At 44.7% G+C, this 23,877-nt stretch overlaps 14 non-coding genes across 14 annotated transcripts; 4 read left to right on the top strand and 10 right to left on the bottom strand.

Moving 5' to 3' along the window:
• Positions 1-757: 757 nt before the first annotated feature.
• trnav-aac (transfer RNA valine (anticodon AAC)) lies at positions 758-830 on the bottom strand. Its single transcript has one exon. It is a non-coding gene; the product is annotated as a tRNA-Val (tRNA).
• Positions 831-2,778: 1,948 nt separating this feature from the next.
• trnav-uac (transfer RNA valine (anticodon UAC)) lies at positions 2,779-2,851 on the bottom strand. The gene has a single exon. It is a non-coding gene; the product is annotated as a tRNA-Val (tRNA).
• A 246-nt stretch (positions 2,852-3,097) lies between these two features.
• On the top strand, positions 3,098-3,169 carry trnad-guc (transfer RNA aspartic acid (anticodon GUC)). Its single transcript has one exon. It is a non-coding gene; the product is annotated as a tRNA-Asp (tRNA).
• A 1,028-nt stretch (positions 3,170-4,197) lies between these two features.
• Positions 4,198-4,270, bottom strand: trnav-aac (transfer RNA valine (anticodon AAC)). The gene has a single exon. It is a non-coding gene; the product is annotated as a tRNA-Val (tRNA).
• A 245-nt stretch (positions 4,271-4,515) lies between these two features.
• Positions 4,516-4,587, top strand: trnad-guc (transfer RNA aspartic acid (anticodon GUC)). Its single transcript has one exon. It is a non-coding gene; the product is annotated as a tRNA-Asp (tRNA).
• Positions 4,588-5,616: 1,029 nt separating this feature from the next.
• On the bottom strand, positions 5,617-5,689 carry trnav-uac (transfer RNA valine (anticodon UAC)). Its single transcript has one exon. It is a non-coding gene; the product is annotated as a tRNA-Val (tRNA).
• Positions 5,690-7,636: 1,947 nt separating this feature from the next.
• On the bottom strand, positions 7,637-7,709 carry trnav-aac (transfer RNA valine (anticodon AAC)). The gene has a single exon. It is a non-coding gene; the product is annotated as a tRNA-Val (tRNA).
• A 1,948-nt stretch (positions 7,710-9,657) lies between these two features.
• Positions 9,658-9,730, bottom strand: trnav-uac (transfer RNA valine (anticodon UAC)). Its single transcript has one exon. It is a non-coding gene; the product is annotated as a tRNA-Val (tRNA).
• Positions 9,731-9,975: 245 nt separating this feature from the next.
• On the top strand, positions 9,976-10,047 carry trnad-guc (transfer RNA aspartic acid (anticodon GUC)). Its single transcript has one exon. It is a non-coding gene; the product is annotated as a tRNA-Asp (tRNA).
• A 1,028-nt stretch (positions 10,048-11,075) lies between these two features.
• trnav-aac (transfer RNA valine (anticodon AAC)) lies at positions 11,076-11,148 on the bottom strand. The gene has a single exon. It is a non-coding gene; the product is annotated as a tRNA-Val (tRNA).
• A 1,346-nt stretch (positions 11,149-12,494) lies between these two features.
• On the bottom strand, positions 12,495-12,567 carry trnav-aac (transfer RNA valine (anticodon AAC)). Its single transcript has one exon. It is a non-coding gene; the product is annotated as a tRNA-Val (tRNA).
• A 245-nt stretch (positions 12,568-12,812) lies between these two features.
• Positions 12,813-12,884, top strand: trnad-guc (transfer RNA aspartic acid (anticodon GUC)). The gene has a single exon. It is a non-coding gene; the product is annotated as a tRNA-Asp (tRNA).
• A 1,628-nt stretch (positions 12,885-14,512) lies between these two features.
• trnav-uac (transfer RNA valine (anticodon UAC)) lies at positions 14,513-14,585 on the bottom strand. The gene has a single exon. It is a non-coding gene; the product is annotated as a tRNA-Val (tRNA).
• Positions 14,586-15,931: 1,346 nt separating this feature from the next.
• On the bottom strand, positions 15,932-16,004 carry trnav-aac (transfer RNA valine (anticodon AAC)). The gene has a single exon. It is a non-coding gene; the product is annotated as a tRNA-Val (tRNA).
• Between the last annotated feature and the right edge of the window lie 7,873 nt (positions 16,005-23,877).

The following is a 23,877-nucleotide window of genomic DNA, read 5'->3' as shown; positions in this document are numbered from 1 at the left end:
CTACTTCATAAATATTTTGAACATGGCTACAGTGGCATAAAAATTACCCCTGCATGGAGAAAGTTGAAAGAAAAACTTACCTTTTTCTGCCTGGCATCAAACAAGGGACCTTTTGCGTGTGAAGCAAACGTGATAACCACTACATGACAGAAACCCATACCATGTTGCACATTGACTTCCTCTTTAAGCAGAATCTTCGACTCACTTTTTGAACAACATGACTTTGTGTTGCTCTTGCCTTGTCAGCAAGACGTGGAGGTTCCTCGACAGGAAATGGTCTAGTGCAGCCTTAAACCCTAACAGCTCTATGATCTGCATTCCAACACACACTGCTCTGGCCAGACACACCAACAATGGCAGCCACCCAAGATGGCTGCAACAGCTGACTGCTCTCTTCTCAAGACCCTTTTGCCCCCTTAATTATAGATTCTTCTCAAGTCCAAATTAGTGCGCCAGAGCATGCTAGCAAAAAGTGGAGCCATTCACAACCCTCCTCTGCAGTGTCTCTAGGAGCTTTGGAGTTCTGCCAGGTAAGCATTTTGTGTTCAGGTGCGTTTCAAAGTGAAAAGCAACCAATGATAGCCTGTCTTTTTGAAATGTTTACAGGACAGTCCTTTAGTGAACATAGACTTGCCAGTGCACTTTGCCATATCCCGGCACTCTTTCACAGGAAATGCAGTTCCAACTGGCCATCTTGTGAACGCTCATGGTGTGTCACACACATTGATTATCTACATCGGACAAAACATTACGTGAAAGTTTCTGCCTGGTTTCGAACCAGGGGCCTTTTGCGTGTTAGGCAAACGTGATAACCACTACACTACAGAAACCTGACAGGGCTTTGAGAGACCGTTCTTGAGGAAGGAGCGTTCGAAAAAAACTTGTTGCATATGTCGACTATGCTTTCCATGGGTACATGTGAATCAATAGAGCTAAAGCGGAGCCTCCAAATGTTTTTGGTCTCTTTGGAAAATACTTGAACCACAAACTTGCTTTGTTGCAGCTTAAATTCCACACAAAAATTGTGTGTCAAGTGTGATTTGGTGTCCTACAGACCACAAAATGGCAAATTTGGTCCTCGTTAGTATAGTGGCCAGTATCTCCGCTTGTCACGCGCAAGACCAGGGTTCGATCCCCTGGCGGGGAGTGTTTTTCTTTGTCATCCCACAACATGACGCATGAATTTACTTTCTTTTATAAAAAAAACAGCTGAGGATTGCTGCTTTTGACTACCACAAAGTAACTCTTTTTTGCTGGAGTAGCTCAGGCGGGAGAGTGTTAGACTGAAGATCTGCATCCTTCGGTCCATCCCAGGTTTCAGCAACAGATGTCCAAACTCTGAGATGCAAAACGCAACCATGTCCTCACGTTTGATTTGTTGCTTTTTAGAAGAATCGACAGATCATGTGCCATGCATTTCTACTTCATAGATATTTTGAACATGGCTACAGTGGCATAAAAATTACCCCTGCATGGAGAAAGTTGAAAGAAAAACTTACCTTTTTCTGCCTGGCATCAAACAAGTGACCTTTTGCGTGTGAAGCAAACGTGATAACCACTACATGACAGAAACCCATACCATGTTGCACATTGACTTCCTCTTTAAGCAGAATCTTTGACTCACTTTTTGAACAACATGACTTTGTGTTGCTCTTGCCTTGTCAGCAAGACGTGAAGGTTCCTGGACAGAAAATGGTCTAGTGCAGCCTTAAACCCTAACAGCTCTATGATCTGCATTCCATCACACACTGCTCTGGCCAGACACACCAACAATGGCAGCCACCCAGGATGGCTGCAACAGCTGACTGCTCTCTTCTCAAGACCCTTTTGCCCCCTTAATTATAGATTCTTCTCAAGTCCAAATTAGTGCGCCAGAGCATGCTAGCAAAAAGTGGAGCCATTGACAACTGTTATGGGAAAAATTGTCTCTTTCCATATTTCTATGTCTCTTCCTTACTTCTATGCAGTTATTATATGATTTATGGCTTATGTTCTGCAATTAATATCTTATGTTTTGCCTTACTGTATGCATTTGACATTTCACCTACATTGTTCAATGATTGTCTCTGCCTGATAGACTCTCAACTCTAGCTCCCAAACCCAAGGTCAGGGAGTTGTGTCCCTGTCTGTTGAGACTTGGTGCTCCTTTCTCACAGATAGTTGGACGTCAGCAATGCAGGTGTGAGAATGTAAATATCTTAAGACACACTGCGACAGGGAGGAGATGGTGCATGTAATTTGATTGGGTTAGAAAGACATTCCACCCTAGTCGGACAGAGAAGCTAAAAGGCAGAAGCAACTTGAAGATCGTGGGCTTTTTGCATCAAACCTTTGTGGTGCGTGCACTGATCTCCCCAGCTGGTTTTTGGTTTGTTGATGTGCACGATCAACATCCATGCTTTTTATTTGCTTTCCCCATTATTTTTATTTTCTTTATTATTTCAATAAATCGCACAAAAGGACAACTCTCTCTCATCTACTTCTTTATGGAAAATTTCCACCACAACAACCCTCCTCTGCAGTGTCTCTAGGAGCTTTGGAGTTCTGCCAGGTAAGCATTTTGTGTTCAGGTGCGTTTAAAAGTGAAAAGCAACCAATGATAGCCTGTCTTTTTGAAATGTTGACAGGACAGTCCTTTAGTGAACATAGACTTGCCAGTGCACTTTGCCATATCCTGGGACTCTTTCACAGGAAATGCAGTTCCGACTGGCCATCTTGTGAACGCTCATGGACTGTCACACACATTGATTATCTACATCGGACAAAACATTAGGTGAAAGTTTCTGCCTGGTTTCGAACCAGGGGCCTTTTGCGTGTAAGGCAAACGTGATAACCACTACACTACAGAAACCTGACATGGCTTTGAGAGACAGTTCTTGAGGAAGGAGCGGTCCAAAAAAACTTGTTGAAAGCTGCCGACTATGCTTTCCATGGGTACATGTGAATCAATGGAGCTAAAGCGGAGCCTCCAAATGTTTTTGGTCACTTTGGAAAATACTTGAACCACAAATTTGCTTTGTTAAAGCCTAAATTCCACACAAAAATTGTGTGTCAAGTGTGACTTGGTGTCCTACAGACCACAAAATGGCAAATTTGGTCCTCGTTAGTATAGTGGCCAGTATCTCCGCTTGTCACGCGGAAGACCAGGGTTCGATTCCCTGACGGGGAGTGTTTTTCTTTGTCATCCCACCACATGACGCATGAATTTACTTTCTTTTATAAAAAAACAGCTGAGGATTGCTGCTTTTGACTACCACAAAGTAACTCTTTTTTGCTGGAGTAGCTCAGGCGGGAGAGTGTTAGACTGAAGATCTGCATCCTTCGGTCCATCCCAGGTTTCAGCAACAGATGTCCAAACTCTGAGATGCAAAACGCAACCATGTCCTCACGTTTGATTTGTTGCTTTTTAGAAGAATCGACAGATCATGTGCCATGCATTTCTACTTCATAGATATTTTGAACATGGCTACAGTGGCATAAAAATTACCCCTGCATGGAGAAAGTTGAAAGAAAAACTTACCTTGTTCTGCCTGGCATCAAACAAGTGACCTTTTGCGTGTGAAGCAAACGTGAAAACCACTACATGACAGAAACCCATACCATGTTGCACATTGACTTCCTCTTTAAGCAGAATCTTTGACTCACTTTTTGAACAACATGACTTTGTGTTGCTCTTGCCTTGTCAGCAAGAAGTGGAGGTTCCTCGACAGGAAATGGTCTAGTGCAGCCTTAAACCCTAACAGCTCTATGATCTGCATTCCAACACACACTGCTCTGGCCAGACACACCAACAATGGCAGCCACCCAAGATGGCTGCAACAGCTGATTGCTCTCTTCTCAAGACCCTTTTGCCCCCTTAATTATAGATTCTTCTCAAGTCCAAATTAGTGCGCCAGAGCATGCTAGCAAAAAGTGGAGCCATTGACAAACCTCCTCTGCAGTGTCTCTAGGTGCTTTGGATTTCTGCCAGGTAAGCATTTTGTGTTCAGGTGCGTTTCAAAGTGAAAAGCAACCAATGATAGCCTGTCTTTGTGAAATGTTTACAGGACAGTCCTTTAGTGAACATAGACTTGCCAGTGCACTTTGCCATATCCCGGCACTCTTTCACAGGAAATGCAGTTCCAACTGGCCATCTTGTGAACGCTCATGGTGTGTCACACACATTGATTATCTACATCGGACAAAACATTACGTGAAAGTTTCTGCCTGGTTTCGAACCAGGGGCCTTTTGCGTGTTAGGCAAACGTGATAACCACTACACTACAGAAACCTGACAGGGCTTTGAGAGACCGTTCTTGAGGAAGGAGCGTTCGAAAAAAACTTGTTGCATATGTCGACTATGCTTTCCATGGGTACATGTGAATCAATAGAGCTAAAGCGGAGCCTCCAAATGTTTTTGGTCTCTTTGGAAAATACTTGAACCACAAACTTGCTTTGTTGCAGCTTAAATTCCACACAAAAATTGTGTGTCAAGTGTGATTTGGTGTCCTACAGACCACAAAATGGCAAATTTGGTCCTCGTTAGTATAGTGGCCAGTATCTCCGCTTGTCACGCGGAAAACCAGGGTTCGATTCCCTGACGGGGAGTGTTTTTCTTTGTCATCCCACCACATGACGCATGAATTTATTTTCTTTTATTAAAAAAACAGCTGAGGATTGCTGCTTTTGACTACCACAAAGTCACTCTTTTTTGCTGGAGTAGCTCAGGCGGGAGAGTGTTAGACTGAAGATCTGCATCCTTCGGTCCATCCCAGGTTTCAGCAACAGATGTCCAAACTCTGAGATGCAAAACGCAACCATGTCCTCACGTTTGATTTGTTGCTTTTTAGAAGAATCGACAGATCATGTGCCATGCATTTCTACTTCATAGATATTTTGAACATGGCTACAGTGGCATAAAAATTACCCCTGCATGGAGAAAGTTGAAAGAAAAACTTACCTTTTTCTGCCTGGCATCAAACAAGGGACCTTTTGCGTGTGAAGCAAACGTGATAACCACTACATGACAGAAACCCATACCATGTTGCACATTGACTTCCTCTTTAAGCAGAATCTTCGACTCACTTTTTGAACAACATGACTTTGTGTTGCTCTTGCCTTGTCAGCAAGACGTGGAGGTTCCTCGACAGGAAATGGTCTAGTGCAGCCTTAAACCCTAACAGCTCTATGATCTGCATTCCAACACACACTGCTCTGGCCAGACACACCAACAATGGCAGCCACCCAAGATGGCTGCAACAGCTGACTGCTCTCTTCTCAAGACCCTTTTGCCCCCTTAATTATAGATTCTTCTCAAGTCCAAATTAGTGCGCCAGAGCATGCTAGCAAAAAGTGGAGCCATTCACAACCCTCCTCTGCAGTGTCTCTAGGAGCTTTGGAGTTCTGCCAGGTAAGCATTTTGTGTTCAGGTGCGTTTCAAAGTGAAAAGCAACCAATGATAGCCTGTCTTTTTGAAATGTTGACAGGACAGTCCTTTAGTGAACATAGACTTGCCAGTGCACTTTGCCATATCCTGGCACTCTTTCACAGGAAATGCAGTTCCAACTTGCCATCTTGTGAACGCTCATGGTGTGTCACACACATTGATTATCTACATCGGACAAAACATTACGTGAAAGTTTCTGCCTGGTTTCGAACCAGGGGCCTTTTACGTGTAAGGCAAACGTGATAACCACCACACTACAGAAACCTGACAGGGCTTTGAGAGACAGTTCTTGAGGAAGGAGCGTTCAAAAAAAACTTGTTGCATATGTCGACTATGCTTTCCATGGGTACATGTGAATCAATAGAGCTAAAGCGGAGCCTCCAAATGTTTTTGGTCTCTTTGGAAAATACTTGAACCACAAACTTGCTTTGTTGCAGCTTAAATTCCACACAAAAATTGTGTGTCAAGTGTGACTTGGTGTCCTACAGACCACAAAATGGCAAATTTGGTCCTCGTTAGTATAGTGGCCAGTATCTCCGCTTGTCACGCGCAAGACCAGGGTTCGATCCCTTGGCGGGGAGTGTTTTTCTTTGTCATCCCACAACATGACGCATGAATTTACTTTCTTTTATAAAAAAACAGCTGAGGATTGCTGCTTTTGACTACCACAAAGTAACTCTTTTTTGCTGGAGTAGCTCAGGCGGGAGAGTGTTAGGATGAAGATCTGCATCCTTCGGTCCATCCCAGGTTTCAGCAACAGATGTCCAAACTCTGAGATGCAAAACGCAACCATGTCCTCATGTTTGATTTGTTGCTTTTTAGAAGAATCGACAGATCATGTGCCACGCATTTCTACTATATAGATATTTTGAACATGGCTACAGTGGCATAAAAATTGCCTATGCATGGAGAAAGTTAAAAGAAAAACTTACCTTCTTTCTGCCTGGCATCAAACAAGGGACCTTTTGCGTGTGAAGCAAACGTGATAACCACTACATGACAGAAACCCATACCATGTTGCACATTGACTTCCTCTTTAAGCAGAATCTTCGACTCACTTTTTGAACAACATGACTTTGTGTTGCTCTTGCCTTGTCAGCAAGACGTGGAGGTTCCTCGACAGGAAATGGTCTATTGCAGCCTTAAACCCTAACAGCTCTATGATCTGCATTCCAACACACACTGCTCTGGCCAGACACACCAACAATGGCAGCCACCCAAGATGGCTGCAACAGCTGACTGCTCTCTTCTCAAGACCCTTTTGCCCCCTTAGCTATAGATTCTTCTCAAGTCCAAATTAGTGCGCCTGAGCATGCTAGCAAAAAGTGGAGCCATTGACAACTGTTATGGGAAAAATTGTCTCTTTCTTATTTCTATGTCTCTTCCTTACTTCTATGCAGTTATTATATGATTTATGACTTATGTTCTGCAATTAATATCTTATGTTTTGCCTTACTGTATGCATTTGACATTTCACCTACATTGTTCAATGGTTGTCTCTGCCTGATAGACTCTCAACTCTAGCTCCCAAACCCAAGGTCAGGGAGTTGTGTCCCTGTCTGTTGAGACTTGGTGCTCCTTTCTCACAGATAGTTGGACGTCAGCAATGCAGGTGTGAGAATGTAAATATCTTAACACACACTGTGACAGGGAGGAGATGGTGCATGTAATTTGATTGGGTTAGAAAGACATTCCACCCTAGTCGGACAGAGAAGCTAAAAGGCAGAAGCAACTTGAAGATCGTGGGCTCTTTGCATCAAACCTTTGTGGTGCGTGCACTGATCTCCCCAGCTGGTTTTTGGTTTGTTTATGTGCACGATCAACATCCATGCTTTTTATTTGCTTTCCCCATTATTTTTATTTTCTTTATTATTTCAATAAATCGCACAAAAAGACAACTCTCTCTCATCTACTTCTTTATGGAAAATTTCCACCACAACAACCCTCCTCTGCAGTGTCTCTAGGAGCTTTGGAGTTCTGCCAGGTAAGCATTTTGTGTTCAGGTGCGTTTAAAAGTGAAAAGCAACCAATGATAGCCTGTCTTTTTGAAATGTTGACAGGACAGTCCTTTAGTGAACATAGACTTGCCAGTGCACTTTGCCATATCCCGGGACTCTTTCACAGGAATTGCAGTTCCAACTGGCCATCTTGTGAACGCTCATGGTGTGTCACACACATTGATTATCTACATCGGACAAAACATTACGTGAAAGTTTCTGCCTGGTTTCGAACCAGGGGCCTTTTGCGTGTTAGGCAAACGTGATAACCACTACACTACAGAAACCTGACAGGGCTTTGAGAGACAGTTCTTGAGGAAGGAGCGGTCCAAAAAAACTTGTTGCATATGTCGACTATGCTTTCCATGGGTACATGTGAATCAATAGAGCTAAAGCGGAGCCTCCAAATGTTTTTGGTCTCTTTGGAAAATACTTGAACCACAAACTTGCTTTGTTGCAGCTTAAATTCCACACAAAAAATGTGTGTCAAGTGTGACTTGGTGTCCTACAGACCACAAAATGGCAAGTTTGCTCCTCGTTAGTATAGTGGCCAGTATCTCCGCTTGTCACGCGCAAGACCAGGGTTCGATCCCCTGGCGGGGAGTGTTTTTCTTTGTCATCCCACAACATGACGCATGAATTTACTTTCTTTTATAAAAAAAAACAGCTGAGGATTGCTGCTTTTGACTACCACAAAGTAACTCTTTTTTGCTGGAGTAGCTCAGGCGGGAGAGTGTTAGGATGAAGATCTGCATCCTTCGGTCCATCCCAGGTTTCAGCAACAGATGTCCAAACTCTGAGATGCAAAACGCAACCATGTCCTCACGTTTGATTTGTTGCTTTTTAGAAGAATCGACAGATCATGTGCCATGCATTTCTACTTCATAGATATTTTGAACATGGCTACAGTGGCATAAAAATTACCCCTGCATGGAGAAAGTTGAAAGAAAAACTTACCTTTTTCTGCCTGGCATCAAACAAGTGACCTTTTGCGTGTGAAGCAAACGTGATAACCACTACATGACAGAAACCCATACCATGTTGCACATTGACTTCCTCTTTAAGCAGAATCTTTGACTCACTTTTTGAACAACATGACTTTGTGTTGCTCGTGCCTTGTCAGCAAGACGTGAAGGTTCCTGGACAGAAAATGGTCTAGTGCAGCCTTAAACCCTAACAGCTCTATGATCTGCATTCCATCACACACTGCTCTGGCCAGACACACCAACAATGGCAGCCACCCAGGATGGCTGCAACAGCTGACTGCTCTTTTCTCAAGACCCTTTTGCCCCCTTAATTATAGATTCTTCTCAAGTCCAAATTAGTGCGCCAGAGCATGCTAGCAAAAAGTGGAGCCATTGACAACTGTTATGGGAAAAATTGCCTCTTCCTTATGTCTATGTCTCTTCCTTACTTCTATGCAGTTATTATATGATTTATGACTTATGTTCTGTAATTAATATCTTGTGTTTTGCCTTACTGTATGCATTTGACATTTCACCTACATTGTTCAATGATTGTCTCTGCCTGATAGACTCTCAACTCTAGCTCCCAAACCCAAGGTCAGGGAGTTGTGTCCCTGTCTGTTGAGACTTGGTGCTCCTTTCTCACAGATAGTTGGACGTCAGCAATGCAGGTGTGAGAATGTAAATATCTTAACACACACTGCGACAGGGAGGAGATGGTGCATGTAATTTGATTGGGTTAGAAAGACATTCCACCGTAGACGGACAGAGAAGCTAAAAGGCAGAAGCAACTTGAAGATCGTGGGCTCTTTGCATCAAACCTTTGTGGTGCGTGCACTGATCTCCCCAGCTGGTTTTTGGTTTGTTGATGTGCACGATCAACATCCATGCTTTTTATTTGCTTTCCCCATTATTTTTATTTTCTTTATTATTTCAATAAATCGCACAAAAGGACAACTCTCTCTCATCTACTTCTTTATGGAAAATTTCCACCACAACAACCCTCCTCTGCAGTGTCTCTAGGAGCTTTGGAGTTCTGCCAGGTAAGCATTTTGTGTTCAGGTGCGTTTCAAAGTGAAAAGCAACCAATGATAGCCTGTCTTTTTGAAATGTTTACAGGACAGTCCTTTAGTGAACATAGACTTGCCAGTGCACTTTGCCATATCCCGGCACTCTTTCACAGGAAATGCAGTTCCAACTGGCCATCTTGTGAACGGTCATGGTGTGTCACACACATTGATTATCTACATCGGACAAAACATTACGTGAAAGTTTCTGCCTGGTTTCGAACCAGGGGCCTTTTGCGTGTAAGGCAAACGTGATAACCACTACACTACAGAAACCTGACATGGCTTTGAGAGACAGTTCTTGAGGAAGGAGCGGTCCAAAAAAACTTGTTGAAAGCGCCGACTATGCTTTCCATGGGTACATGTGAATCAATGGAGCTAAAGCGGAGCCTCCAAATGTTTTTGGTCACTTTGGAAAATACTTGAACCACAAATTTGCTTTGTTAAAGCCTAAATTCCACACAAAAATTGTGTGTCAAGTGTGACTTGGTGTCCTACAGACCACAAAATGGCAAATTTGGTCCTCGTTAGTATAGTGGCCAGTATCTCCGCTTGTCACGCGGAAGACCAGGGTTCGATTCCCTGACGGGGAGTGTTTTTCTTTGTCATCCCACCACATGACGCATGAATTTACTTTCTTTTATAAAAAAACAGCTGAGGATTGCTGCTTTTGACTACCACAAAGTAACTCTTTTTTGCTGGAGTAGCTCAGGCGGGAGAGTGTTAGGATGAAGATCTGCATCCTTCGGTCCATCCCAGGTTTCAGCAACAGAAGTCCAAACTCTGAGATGCAAAACGCAACCATGTCCTCACGTTTGATTTGTTGCTTTTTAGAAGAATCGACAGATCATGTGCCATGCATTTCTACTTCATAGATATTTTGAACATGGCTACAGTGGCATAAAAATTACCCCTGCATGGAGAAAGTTGAAAGAAAAACTTACCTTGTTCTGCCTGGCATCAAACAAGTGACCTTTTGCGTGTGAAGCAAACGTGAAAACCACTACATGACAGAAACCCATACCATGTTGCACATTGACTTCCTCTTTAAGCAGAATCTTTGACTCACTTTTTGAACAACATGACTTTGTGTTGCTCTTGCCTTGTCAGCAAGAAGTGGAGGTTCCTCGACAGGAAATGGTCTAGTGCAGCCTTAAACCCTAACAGCTCTATGATCTGCATTCCAACACACACTGCTCTGGCCAGACACACCAACAATGGCAGCCACCCAAGATGGCTGCAACAGCTGATTGCTCTCTTCTCAAGACCCTTTTGCCCCCTTAATTATAGATTCTTCTCAAGTCCAAATTAGTGCGCCAGAGCATGCTAGCAAAAAGTGGACCCATTGACAAACCTCCTCTGCAGTGTCTCTAGGTGCTTTGGAGTTCTGCCAGGTAAGCATTTTGTGTTCAGGTGCGTTTCAAAGTGAAAAGCAACCAATGATAGCCTGTCTTTTTGAAATGTTTACAGGACAGTCCTTTAGTGAACATAGACTTGCCAGTGCACTTTGCCATATCCCGGCACTCTTTCACAGGAAATGCAGTTCCAACTGGCCATCTTGTGAACGGTCATGGTGTGTCACACACATTGATTATCTACATCGGACAAAACATTACGTGAAAGTTTCAGCCTGGTTTCGAACCAGGGGCCTTTTGCGTGTTAGGCAAACGTGATAACCACTACACTACAGAAACCTGACAGGGATTGAGAGACAGTTCTTGAGGAAGGAGCGTTCGAAAAAAACTTGTTGCATATGTCGACTATGCTTTCCATGGGTACATGTCAATCAATAGAGCTAAAGCGGAGCCTCCAAATGTTTTTGGCCTCTTTGGAAAATACTTGAACCACAAACTTGCTTTGTTGCAGCTTAAATTCCACACAAAAATTGTGTGTCAAGTGTGACTTGGTGTCCTACAGACCACAAAATGGCAAGTTTGACCCTTGATAGTATAGTGGCCAGTATCTCCGCTTGTCACGCGGAAAACCAGGGTTCGATTCCCTGACGGGGAGTGTTTTTCTTTGTCATCCCACCACATGACGCATGAATTTATTTTCTTTTATTAAAAAAACAGCTGAGGATTGCTGCTTTTGACTACCACAAAGTCACTCTTTTTTGCTGGAGTAGCTCAGGCGGGAGAGCATTAGACTGAAGATCTGCATCCTTCGGTCCATCCCAGGTTTCAGCAACAGATGTCCAAACTCTGAGATGCAAAACGCAAACATGTCCTCACGTTTGATTTGTTGCTTTTTAGAAGAATCGACAGATCATGTGCCATGCATTTCTACTTCATAAATATTTTGAACATGGCTACAGTGGCATAAAAATTGCCTATGCATGGAGAAAGTTAAAAGAAAAACTTAGCTTCTTTCTGCCTGGCATCAAACAAGGGACCTTTTGCGTGTGAAGCAAACGTGATAACCACTACATGACAGAAACCCATACCATGTTGCACATTGACTTCCTCTTTAAGCAGAATCTTCGACTCACTTTTTGAACAACATGACTTTGTGTTGCTCTTGCCTTGTCAGCAAGACGTGGAGGTTCCTCGACAGGAAATGGTCTAGTGCAGCCTTAAACCCTAACAGCTCTATGATCTGCATTCCAACACACACTGCTCTGGCCAGACACACCAACAATGGCAGCCACCCAAGATGGCTGCAACAGCTGACTGCTCTCTTCTCAAGACCCTATTGCCCCCTTAATTATAGATTCTTCTCAAGTCCAAATTAGTGCGCCAGAGCATGCTAGCAAAAAGTGGAGCCATTCACAACCCTCCTCTGCAGTGTCTCTAGGAGCTTTGGAGTTCTGCCAGGTAAGCATTTTGTGTTCAGGTGCGTTTAAAAGTGAAAAGCAACCAATGATAGCCTGTCTTTTTGAAATGTTGACAGGACAGTCCTTTAGTGAACATAGACTTGCCAGTGCACTTTGCCATATCCCGGGACTCTTTCACAGGAATTGCAGTTCCAACTGGCCATCTTGTGAACGCTCATGGTGTGTCACACACATTGATTATCTACATCGGACAAAACATTACGTGAAAGTTTCTGCCTGGTTTCGAACCAGGGGCCTTTTACGTGTTAGGCAAACGTGATAACCACTACACTACAGAAACCTGACAATGTTTTGAGAGACAGTTCTTGATGAAGGAGCGTTTCAAAAAAACTTGATGCAAGTGCCGACTATGCTTTCCATGGGTACATGTGAATCAATGGAGCTAAAGCGGAGCCTCCAAATGTTTTTGGTCACTTTGGAAAATACTTGAACCACAAACTTGGTTTATTGCAGCCTAAATCCTACACAAAAATTGTGTGTCAAGTGTGACTTGGTGTCCTACAGACCACAAAATTGCAAATTTGGTCCTCGTTAGTATAGTGGCCAGTATCTCCGCTTGTCACGCGGAAGACCAGGGTTCGATTCCCTGACGGGGAGTGTTTTTTTTGTCATCCAACAACATGACGCATGAATTTACTTTCTTTTATAAAAAAACAGCTGAGGATTGCTGCTTTTGACTACCACAAAGTAACTCTTTTTTGCTGGAGTAGCTCAGGCGGGAGAGTGTTAGACTGAAGATCTGCATCCGTCGGTCCATCCCAGGTTTCAGCAACAGATGTCCAAACTCTGAGATGCAAAACGCAACCATGTCCTCACGTTTGATTTGTTGCTTTTTAGAAGAATCGACAGATCATGTGCCATGCATTTCTACTTCATAGATATTTTGAACATGGCTACAGTGGCATAAAAATTACCCCTGCATGGAGAAAGTTGAAAGAAAAACTTACCTTTTTCTGCCTGGCATCAAACAAGTGACCTTTTGCGTGTGAAGCAAACGTGATAACCACTACATGACAGAAACCCATACCATGTTGCACATTGACTTCCTCTTTAAGCAGAATCTTTGACTCACTTTTTGAACAACATGACTTTGTGTTGCTCTTGCCTTGTCAGCAAGACGTGAAGGTTCCTGGACAGAAAATGGTCTAGTGCAGCCTTAAACCCTAACAGCTCTATGATCTGCATTCCATCACACACTGCTCTGGCCAGACACACCAACAATGGCAGCCACCCAGGATGGCTGCAACAGCTGACTGCTCTCTTCTCAAGACCCTTTTGCCCCCTTAATTATAGATTCTTCTCAAGTCCAAATTAGTGCGCCAGAGCATGCTAGCAAAAAGTGGAGCCATTGACAACTGTTATGGGAAAAATTGTCTCTTCCATATTTCTATGTCTCTTCCTTACTTCTATGCAGTTATTATATGATTTATGGCTTATGTTCTGCAATTAATATCTTATGTTTTGCCTTACTGTATGCATTTGACATTTCACCTACATTGTTCAATGATTGTCTCTGCCTGATAGACTCTCAACTCTAGCTCCCAAACCCAAGGTCAGGGAGTTGTGTCCCTGTCTGTTGAGACTTGGTGCTCCTTTCTCACAGATAGTTGGACGTCAGCAATGCAGGTGTGAGAATGTAAATATCTTAAGACACACTGCGACAGGGAGGAGATGGTGCATGTAATTTGATTGGGTTAGAAAGACATTCCACCCTAGTCGGACAGAGAAGCTAAAAGGCAGAAGCAACTTGAAGATCGTGGGCTCTTTGCATCAAACCTTTGTGGTGCGTGCACTGATCTCCCCAGCTGGTTTTTGGTTTGTTGATGTGCACGATCAACATCCATGCTTTTTATTTGCTTTCCCCATTATTTTTATTTTCTTTATTATTTCAATAAATCGCACAAAAGGACAACTCTCTCTCATCTACTTCTTTATGGAAAATTTCCACCACAACAACCCTCCTCTGCAGTGTCTCTAGGAGCTTTGGAGTTCTGCCAGGTAAGCATTTTGTGTTCAGGTGCGTTTAAAAGTGAAAAGCAACCAATGATAGCCTGTCTTTTTGAAATGTTGACAGGACAGTCCTTTAGTGAACATAGACTTGCCAGTGCACTTTGCCATATCCCGGCACTCTTTCACAGGAAATGCAGTTCCAATTGGCCATCTTGTGAACGCTCATGGACTGTCACACACATTGATTATCTACATCGGACAAAACATTACGTGAAAGTTTCTGCCTGGTTTCGAACCAGGGGCCTTTTGCGTGTAAGGCAAACGTGATAACCACTACACTACAGAAACCTGACAGGGCTTTGAGAGACAGTTCTTGAGGAAGGAGCGGTCCAAAAAAACTTGTTGCATATGTCCGACTATGCTTTCCATGGGTACATGTGAATCAATGGAGCTAAAGCGGAGCCTCCAAATGTTTTTGGTCACTTTGGAAAATACTTGAACCACAAATTTGCTTTGTTAAAGCCTAAATTCCACACAAAAATTGTGTGTCAAGTGTGACTTGGTGTCCTACAGACCAAAAAATGGCAAATTTGGTCCTCGTTAGTATAGTGGCCAGTATCTCCACTTGTCACGCGGAAAACCAGGGGTCGATTCCCTGACGGGGAGTGTTTTTCTTTGTCATCCCACCACATGACGCATGAATTTATTTTCTTTTATAAAAAAACAGCTGAGGATTGCTGCTTTTGACTACCACAAAGTAACTCTTTTTTGCTGGAGTAGCTCAGGCGGGAGAGTGTTAGACTGAAGATCTGCATCCGTCGGTCCATCCCAGGTTTCAGCAACAGATGTCCAAACTCTGAGATGCAAAACGCAACCATGTCCTCACGTTTGATTTGTTGCTTTTTAGAAGAATCGACAGATCATGTGCCATGCATTTCTACTTCATAGATATTTTGAACATGGCTACAGTGGCATAAAAATTACCCCTGCATGGACAAAGTTGAAAGAAAAACTTACCTTTTTCTGCCTGGCATCAAACAAGTGACCTTTTGCGTGTGAAGCAAACGTGATAACCACTACATGACAGAAACCCATACCATGTTGCACATTGACTTCCTCTTTAAGCAGAATCTTTGACTCACTTTTTGAACAACATGACTTTGTGTTGCTCGTGCCTTGTTAGCAAGACGTGAAGGTTCCTGGACAGAAAATGGTCTAGTGCAGCCTTAAACCCTAACAGCTCTATGATCTGCATTCCATCACACACTGCTCTGGCCAGACACACCAACAATGGCAGCCACCCAGGATGGCTGCAACAGCTGACTGCTCTCTTCTCAAGACCCTTTTGCCCCCTTAAATATAGATTCTTCTCAAGTCCAAATTAGTGCGCCAGAGCATGCTAGCAAAAAGTGGAGCCATTCACAACCCTCCTCTGCAGTGTCTCTAGGAGCTTTGGAGTTCTGCCAGGTAAGCATTTTGTGTTCAGGTGCGTTTAAAAGTGAAAAGCAACCAATGATAGCCTGTCTTTTTGAAATGTTGACAGGACAGTCCTTTAGTGAACATAGACTTGCCAGTGCACTTTGCCATATCCCGGGACTCTTTCACAGGAATTGCAGTTCCAACTGGCCATCTTGTGAACGCTCATGGTGTGTCACACACATTGATTATCTACATCGGACAAAACATTACGTGAAAGTTTCTGCCTGGTTTTGAACCAGGGGCCTTTTGCGTGTTAGGCAAACGTGATAACCACTACACTACAGAAACCTGACAAGGGTTTGAGAGACAGTTCTTGAGGAAGGAGCGTTCGAAAAAAACTTGTTGCATATGTCGACTATGCTTTCCATGGGTACATGTGAATCAATAGAGCTAAAGCGGAGTCTCCAAATGTTTTTGGTCTCTTTGGAAAATACTTGAACCACAAACTTGCTTTGTTGCAGCTTAAATTCCACAAAAAAATTGTGTGTCAAGTGTGACTTGGTGTCCTACAGACCACAAAATGGCAAGATTGACCCTTGTTAGTATAGTGGCCAGTATCTCCGCTTGTCACGCGGAAAACCAGGGTTCGATTCCCTGACGGGGAGTGTTTTTCTTTGTCATCCCACCACATCACGCATGAATTTATTTTCTTTTATTAAAAAAACAGCTGAGGATTGCTGCTTTTGACTACCACAGAGTCACTCTTTTTTGCTGGAGTAGCTCAGGCGGGAGAGTGTTAGACTGAAGATCTGCATCCTTCGGTCCATCCCAGGTTTCAGCAACAGATTTCCAAACTCTGAGATGCAAAACGCAACCATGTCCTCATGTTTGATTTGTTGCTTTTTAGAAGAATCGACAGATCATGTGCCACGCATTTCTACTATATAGATATTTTGAACATGGCTACAGTGGCATAAAAATTGCCTATGCATGGAGAAAGTTAAAAGAAAAACTTACCTCTTTCTGCCTGGCATCAAACAAGGGACCTTTTGCGTGTGAAGCAAACGTGATAACCACTACATGACAGAAACCCATACCATGTTGCACATTGACTTCCTCTTTAAGCAGAATCTTCGACTCACTTTTTGAACAACATGACTTTGTGTTGCTCTTGCCTTGTCAGCAAGACGTGGAGGTTCCTCGACAGGAAATGGTCTAGTGCAGCCTTAAACCCTAACAGCTCTATGATCTGCATTCCAACACACACTGCTCTGGCCAGACACACCAACAATGGCAGCCACCCAAGATGGCTGCAACAGCTGACTGCTCTCTTCTGTTGGGGATATGCGAGGAGCACAAATTATAATAATTGGATTTATAGCTCCTGATTGGAGATACCAATTATGTTTATAATTTAGATTCACAAATCTTGGTTATTAGCTTAAATATATATAACTATATGACGAATGTCTATAGTTTGGTAAGTGAAACACTTACTATTATTGATTTAATAATTATTAATTGAATTAATAATTACTTAGTTTACGGGGCACCACCCTGTTTCCAGGGACCAATAACCGATTTGGAATAGCCAATACAGTCTCATTTGTATTTAAGTTAGTTGAAGGGTGAACTCCGTACCATAGCCGACTCAATTCACTAGTGCTGCAAAACCATATACAAATAATCACAAACAACGACCAATTAAATTATGAACGCTTTATTAAACAGTTAATATTAACTCTAGTGTCAACACTATCTTGAATAACTCAGCAAATCACAACTTAATCTTATGGTGTGTTCGTGTCTGGCGTTCTGTATGTGTATGCGCGTTACCTGAGATAAGAGGGGTGTGTGTGTGTGTGTGTGTGTGTGTGTGTGTGTGTGTGTATGTGTGTGTGAGGGTGAGAGAGAGAGAGAGAAAGAGAGAAGAGGAGGAGGAGGAGAGCGCCCCCCTTTAGGGGCGTGGTGAGGTGGCACAGCTGCGCGCGTGTGCCGGTGAGCCCTTTGAATGGAGCGCGCGTGTCTGGCGCTCACAGGGAAAGAAGCGTGTAAAGGAGTGTGAAGTGGGACTAGCGTGGATAAGGCTTGTGGTCACACAAACACGTGGGGCTATATTCTGCGATATAGTCACGTGATCGCGGAAGCGTGCAGTGGTTGAAACGTGCGCTTGGCGTGGTCGCAGCAGAAACAGAGCACTACACAGTAACACAATAAAGTACTTAAGCTAGCGAAATCACAGGTTACAACACTTCAATGTGCACCTCTTAGATTCACGTAGATCTGTAACAGCGTTACAGTCACGTGATCGCGGAAATACACAGCGGTCAGATCGTGTGTGCAGGAAAAGAAACAACACAACAATAAAACAATTACTGATACCCTAAGAGTTCTACTCTGCTCAGACTTAAGAATGCCTCTGCCTTACTGCTCAATCCTGGTGAGAAGCTCCGGCGTTGCGTGCGTGCGTGCGTGCTTGCGCTGTTGCGGTCCGGTCCGGTCCAGGTGTGCGTCGCGGTGATCGCGTCGTGATCAGCTGATGCGGCGGCGAGTGAGGCGGTTAAGCTGGCGGTTTCCTGCAGTGTGGCTGGAAGTAGATGGGTGATCAGGCCCGTTCTCTGTGACGACGTCTCCGTTGGTTCAGCTGCTGGCTGCGGTGGAGGCTTCAGGCGTGCTGGTGCCGAGGGAAGCTCCAGGTGGGGCAGCGAGAGGGTCGAAGAGAGGAAGGGGAAACGGGAGATCGAAGAGAACAAGGGGAGGGGAGATCGAAGAGAAGAAGGGAGAGAACAAGGGACGAGTCTTCGGTCACGGCGACTTTTATAACCGTGTTTTTGGTCACGCCCGTCCTATTGTTTGGTCCAATCAGGATGGCTGACGTCCAAGTTTCTCCTCCGTTTGTCGCTGGTGTCAGCGGGAGTTGGATGTCAGCGGGGGAGCCAGGTATGGGTCCCCAGCCTGGCGCCTGGTTTTGGCGCTGAGATTTGAAATCTCTTTGTTCTCATTCACTACTATCAGGATGAGGACTTTACATGCAGGCCGCAGTGCCTCCTTTGTCTGAGCATGTGGGACCTTATGTATAATCTGTTATGAACAGAATTATTATTATGAGGTCCCCCAACATCCCCCCTTTTTGTTCCGAATGATGGCGTGTCAGCCGTCGCTTTGGAACAAGACGTTGAAAGGGTCCATGTGCTCTGACAGGTTCGTTGAGGTCCTCAGTGTACTTGTCATCTCCTGTGGGCATTATCAATGTTCATTGACAGTCCATGTATTCCAAACAGTCCTTGTTTGCTAGAGTTGGAGGCAAGTCTGAGCATTTTAGAGGCATGTCTGAGCAGAGGCAATAGCATGTCTGAGCAGAGGCAATAGCATGTCTGAGCAGAGGCAAAAGCATGTCTGTCTACAATCCTAAACCATATCATTTCCTATGTATTTCTTAGGTGAAAGAAAACACGAGAAAAGAGAGGGATAGATGAGTGAAGAGAGGTGTGGTTAGTGTTTGCTGGTCAACTCGTGAAAGAGTTGTTAGCTGGCAAGGCGTTGCCAGGTTGGTGTCTTTATGAAGTGTACATGTTTGTGTCTGGTGTGGACTACAGTGTGTACATTCTCTCGTTGCATGAGATCTATAAAGACATGGACCTGCTTTTAGATTAATCTAACCACAATTGGTACTGCCAGGGTTGTGGTACCTGAAAGGGATGCATAACCGTGGTGGTAGTGGACACAAGGCTTTCCTTTAAAAGGCTTCAACAGAAACTCAATAAGTTGCTACTGACTCTGACCGAGGAGCTAACTTGCAGATGAGATTTCATTAGCCTACCTAGCTACCTGTACCTGAATTATCTTCTCTGATTGTCCTGGAGGGTCTCAGGAGGCTGCAAAATCATTTAGGAGAAGAATGAACTATGTGTGGCTTACACATTGTTTAGGCTCATCCAGAGATCCAGCTATTCCTACCAGGTTGCTGATAAGATTTTTGGGACCTACAATGGATGCGGACTAGTTCTCTTTATACATATCACGTTGTGGCATGGACTAGTCTACCCTCGCCTTTGGGAGCTGGGACTGCTCCCCCCTTTTGGTATGTGGATGTGTTTGACGCAGGCTTGGTGCCTGGTCTAGGCCACCTATGTCTTTCATACCTAGTGTGATAGGGAAATACGCCTGGTGTAATCCACTAGTGGGGAGTCAGTGTCTGGCTTCTGTTGAGAGGTCTGAAGGAGCAGCCGAACTGTTAGGCCTGTCAAGTTCTTTTAGGGCTTCCTCCACGCATCTCCGTACCAGACTTACAATGTCCACCTCTGAGTCTTCCCGTGACAGGTGAACTGGACTGTGGTCCCTGTACCTACGGTTCAAGTTCTGTCTGAACCGACCTCTTCCCCCTCGTGGGTGGGAACGAGGTTGTTTTGGCCTTGAATTACAGCGTTGAAGAGGCTCATCTTCCCGGTTGACTGTGTCAACCTGCTGGCGACGTGACCTGCGGTTTTGAGTCTTCCTTTGCCCTCGTCTGCTTCTCTTAGCACGAGGCATTTCGTGGCCTTCAAGTGTTAAGTCAGACTTTTGATGGGTCTGGATACTAAAAACTCTGGCGTCCGCTACAGGTCTCCTAATGGGGCGTACACGCGTTTCCCATACCAGTTGGGCATATCTCACAACTCCCTGCATTGTGCGCCTGCCTGTCTTACAGTGCATGGCGACATCAAATTGGATGCTGTCATGGAGATTATGCAGGAATAAGGACTGGAATGTACTGTCTTCTTCTAGACCTGGTGTATTCCGTCCTTGGAAGTAGGCCTTTCTGAGGCGTCTGTAATATTCTTTGGGAGGTTCATTTCTTTTGTGTAAGACATTGAACGCTTCAAAGATAGTTGCTGCCGGGTCAGAATATGGGGCATATTCTTCTCTTAAAGCTCGACAGAGTGAAGAGTATTGATCCCGAATGGCAGGCTTGAGTGTTTCCATGAAGACATGGACACTCCTGGGTGTAGTCTTCCACATTAGCTTTAGTTTCTCGCGAGCTGTTGCATGAGGGAGGTCCAATAAGCAACGATCGACTTCCTGCAAGTAGTCGTCTATGGTAGAATCATGGCTCTTGGGGTCAAAGCACTCAATGTCCTTGGCTAGGGATTCAAGCTGGCGTAGGCGCAAACCTAAGTTTGGGGAAGGATAAGCACTATCAGAGTCACTTGAGCCTGTGTCGTCCCACTGGTCGCTGTAACGTGGGTGAACCCGACGCTGCTTCCTGCGTTTGAGACGAGGTGCTTTCTCCAACAGGGGGCTTAACCTACCACTGTCACTCTGGTTCTCAGGTGAGTTTTCCCTCCTCAGAGTGGGGGCATTCCTGTCCTCAGTGCATGAGGGGGAGTAAAACAAGTTTGCTCTGGATGCTTTCCTGTGCACTGGAGTGCTAGTGTCCCTGTACTCAGCCACTGTAGTGGTCTGAAAACCTTTGCCTTTGGCTATCTCACTGGTAACACAAGTAGCTGTACTGAGCTGGTGCTCGTAAGGAGGTGGCTGGGGGGTCTCTAGCCTCTGGGCGAGAGCCACTGCGCCTGCTTTGGGCATCTGCAGCTTTGCATGTGATCGGTTTGTTTGGCTGTCAAGAGGCAGGGGCTGCTCAGCCTTCCTGGGAGCTAGCCTACTCTCACCATCTACGCCTGACTTGGTCAGCTCTGGTCTCCTTGGACTGGCTGCCGTGTCTACCTGATCACTCTGGCTCTTCCTCCTGGCTTTCTCAACCTCTTGATGGGCCACTAGGAGACTAGATTGTAGGGCGTCATGGTCCTGCTGCAATCTCTCCTTATCTTCCCGGAGCTGCTCCAGCTCTTGTTTCGTTACCCAGAGACTCTGCTTGAGGCGGGAAACGGTCTCCTGCTCAGCTTTGTAGCCACTGCACACAAGGAAGAGCTTCTTTTCGTACTCTGCAGCCTTCAGCTGCACCTTGCGGTGGCAGAGTAGAGCCAACTCACCCATTACCTCTTGGGCCAGGTGAGTTTCCGTTGAGGGCTTGGTCATGTAAGATAAATACCTCTGCAACTCCGCTTCACATTCATCAATAGTATAACTATTGAGTTCTTCTAATTCTGTTACTGACACATCTAAGATCTTTGCAACAACTCCTTGAAAGTCTAAGTTTCCCTGCTTGGGGGAACGTTCAGCACCAGATCTCCAAAGATTCACGTTGCCCATTCTGGTTCTGAGGAGCAATGTGGTTTACAACTACAGCTAAAACAGTGGTGCACAGGTGACACTTCAACCTGTGGCTTACTTGAATGTTTATTATGTGTTAGCGGTGGAGGCTTGTCTGGGTTTTTCTTGCTGAAAACCAACCTTGGCTCCCGTTGCTAACTGAAAAGGTACTAAGCCTACTCACTTTGGTTTCAGTGACGGCTTGGCACAACTTATTCTCAATCTCTGGGGTTGCTATGCTAATGGTAGCATGCTAACATGCACACACACAAGCTGACATGTGGTAGCTCATTGCTAAGCTAACGTTAAGCTAACAAAGCACAGCTTGGTAACACTGATGGCAGCTAACCCTGAGTTAATAGCTAAGATAGTAGCTAGGCTAACACTAGTACCACTGGTGGTTTGGCAACCTATGCTAAAGCTACACTTGGCCTCTTAATGCAAATTGGAAGCTAAGTTTCTAGGCCCACTCTTCCTACTGCAGTTCTCAGTAACTAGTGTTAAAGCAAAGGGCACCTTGGTTTCTGCCACACACAGTTATGGATTCTTGCATCCACCAGTAGATTATTTGTACAGATTTACAGCACGGTGAATAATCTTTGTCGGCCTCACACGGGGCACCAATTATGTTGGGGATATGCGAGGAGCACAAATTATAATAATTGGATTTATAGCTCCTGATTGGAGATACCAATTATGTTTATAATTTAGATTCACAAATCTTGGTTATTAGCTTAAATATATATAACTATATGACGAATGTCTATAGTTTGGTAAGTGAAACACTTACTATTATTGATTTAATAATTATTAATTGAATTAATAATTACTTAGTTTACGGGGCACCACCCTGTTTCCAGGGACCAATAACCGATTTGGAATAGCCAATACAGTCTCATTTGTATTTAAGTTAGTTGAAGGGTGAACTCCGTACCATAGCCGACTCAATTCACTAGTGCTGCAAAACCATATACAAATAATCACAAACAACGACCAATTAAATTATGAACGCTTTATTAAACAGTTAATATTAACTCTAGTGTCAACACTATCTTGAATAACTCAGCAAATCACAACTTAATCTTATGGTGTGTTCGTGTCTGGCGTTCTGTATGTGTATGCGCGTTACCTGAGATAAGAGGGGTGTGTGTGTGTGTGTGTGTGTGTGTGTGTGTGTGTGTGTGTGTGTGTATGTGTGTGTGAGGGTGAGAGAGAGAGAGAGAAAGAGAGAAGAGGAGGAGGAGGAGAGCGCCCCCCTTTAGGGGCGTGGTGAGGTGGCACAGCTGCGCGCGTGTGCCGGTGAGCCCTTTGAATGGAGCGCGCGTGTCTGGCGCTCACAGGGAAAGAAGCGTGTAAAGGAGTGTGAAGTGGGACTAGCGTGGATAAGGCTTGTGGTCACACAAACACGTGGGGCTATATTCTGCGATATAGTCACGTGATCGCGGAAGCGTGCAGTGGTTGAAACGTGCGCTTGGCGTGGTCGCAGCAGAAACAGAGCACTACACAGTAACACAATAAAGTACTTAAGCTAGCGAAATCACAGGTTACAACACTTCAATGTGCACCTCTTAGATTCACGTAGATCTGTAACAGCGTTACAGTCACGTGATCGCGGAAATACACAGCGGTCAGATCGTGTGTGCAGGAAAAGAAACAACACAACAATAAAACAATTACTGATACCCTAAGAGTTCTACTCTGCTCAGACTTAAGAATGCCTCTGCCTTACTGCTCAATCCTGGTGAGAAGCTCCGGCGTTGCGTGCGTGCGTGCGTGCTTGCGCTGTTGCGGTCCGGTCCGGTCCAGGTGTGCGTCGCGGTGATCGCGTCGTGATCAGCTGATGCGGCGGCGAGTGAGGCGGTTAAGCTGGCGGTTTCCTGCAGTGTGGCTGGAAGTAGATGGGTGATCAGGCCCGTTCTCTGTGACGACGTCTCCGTTGGTTCAGCTGCTGGCTGCGGTGGAGGCTTCAGGCGTGCTGGTGCCGAGGGAAGCTCCAGGTGGGGCAGCGAGAGGGTCGAAGAGAGGAAGGGGA

Source organism: Betta splendens, chromosome 14 (assembly GCF_900634795.4).
Source record: "Betta splendens chromosome 14, fBetSpl5.4, whole genome shotgun sequence".
In the NCBI taxonomy this organism is placed as follows: domain Eukaryota; kingdom Metazoa; phylum Chordata; class Actinopteri; order Anabantiformes; family Osphronemidae; genus Betta; species Betta splendens.
Note: the sequence above shows the minus strand (reverse complement) of the source record. Positions and strands in the feature narration are given on the sequence as shown.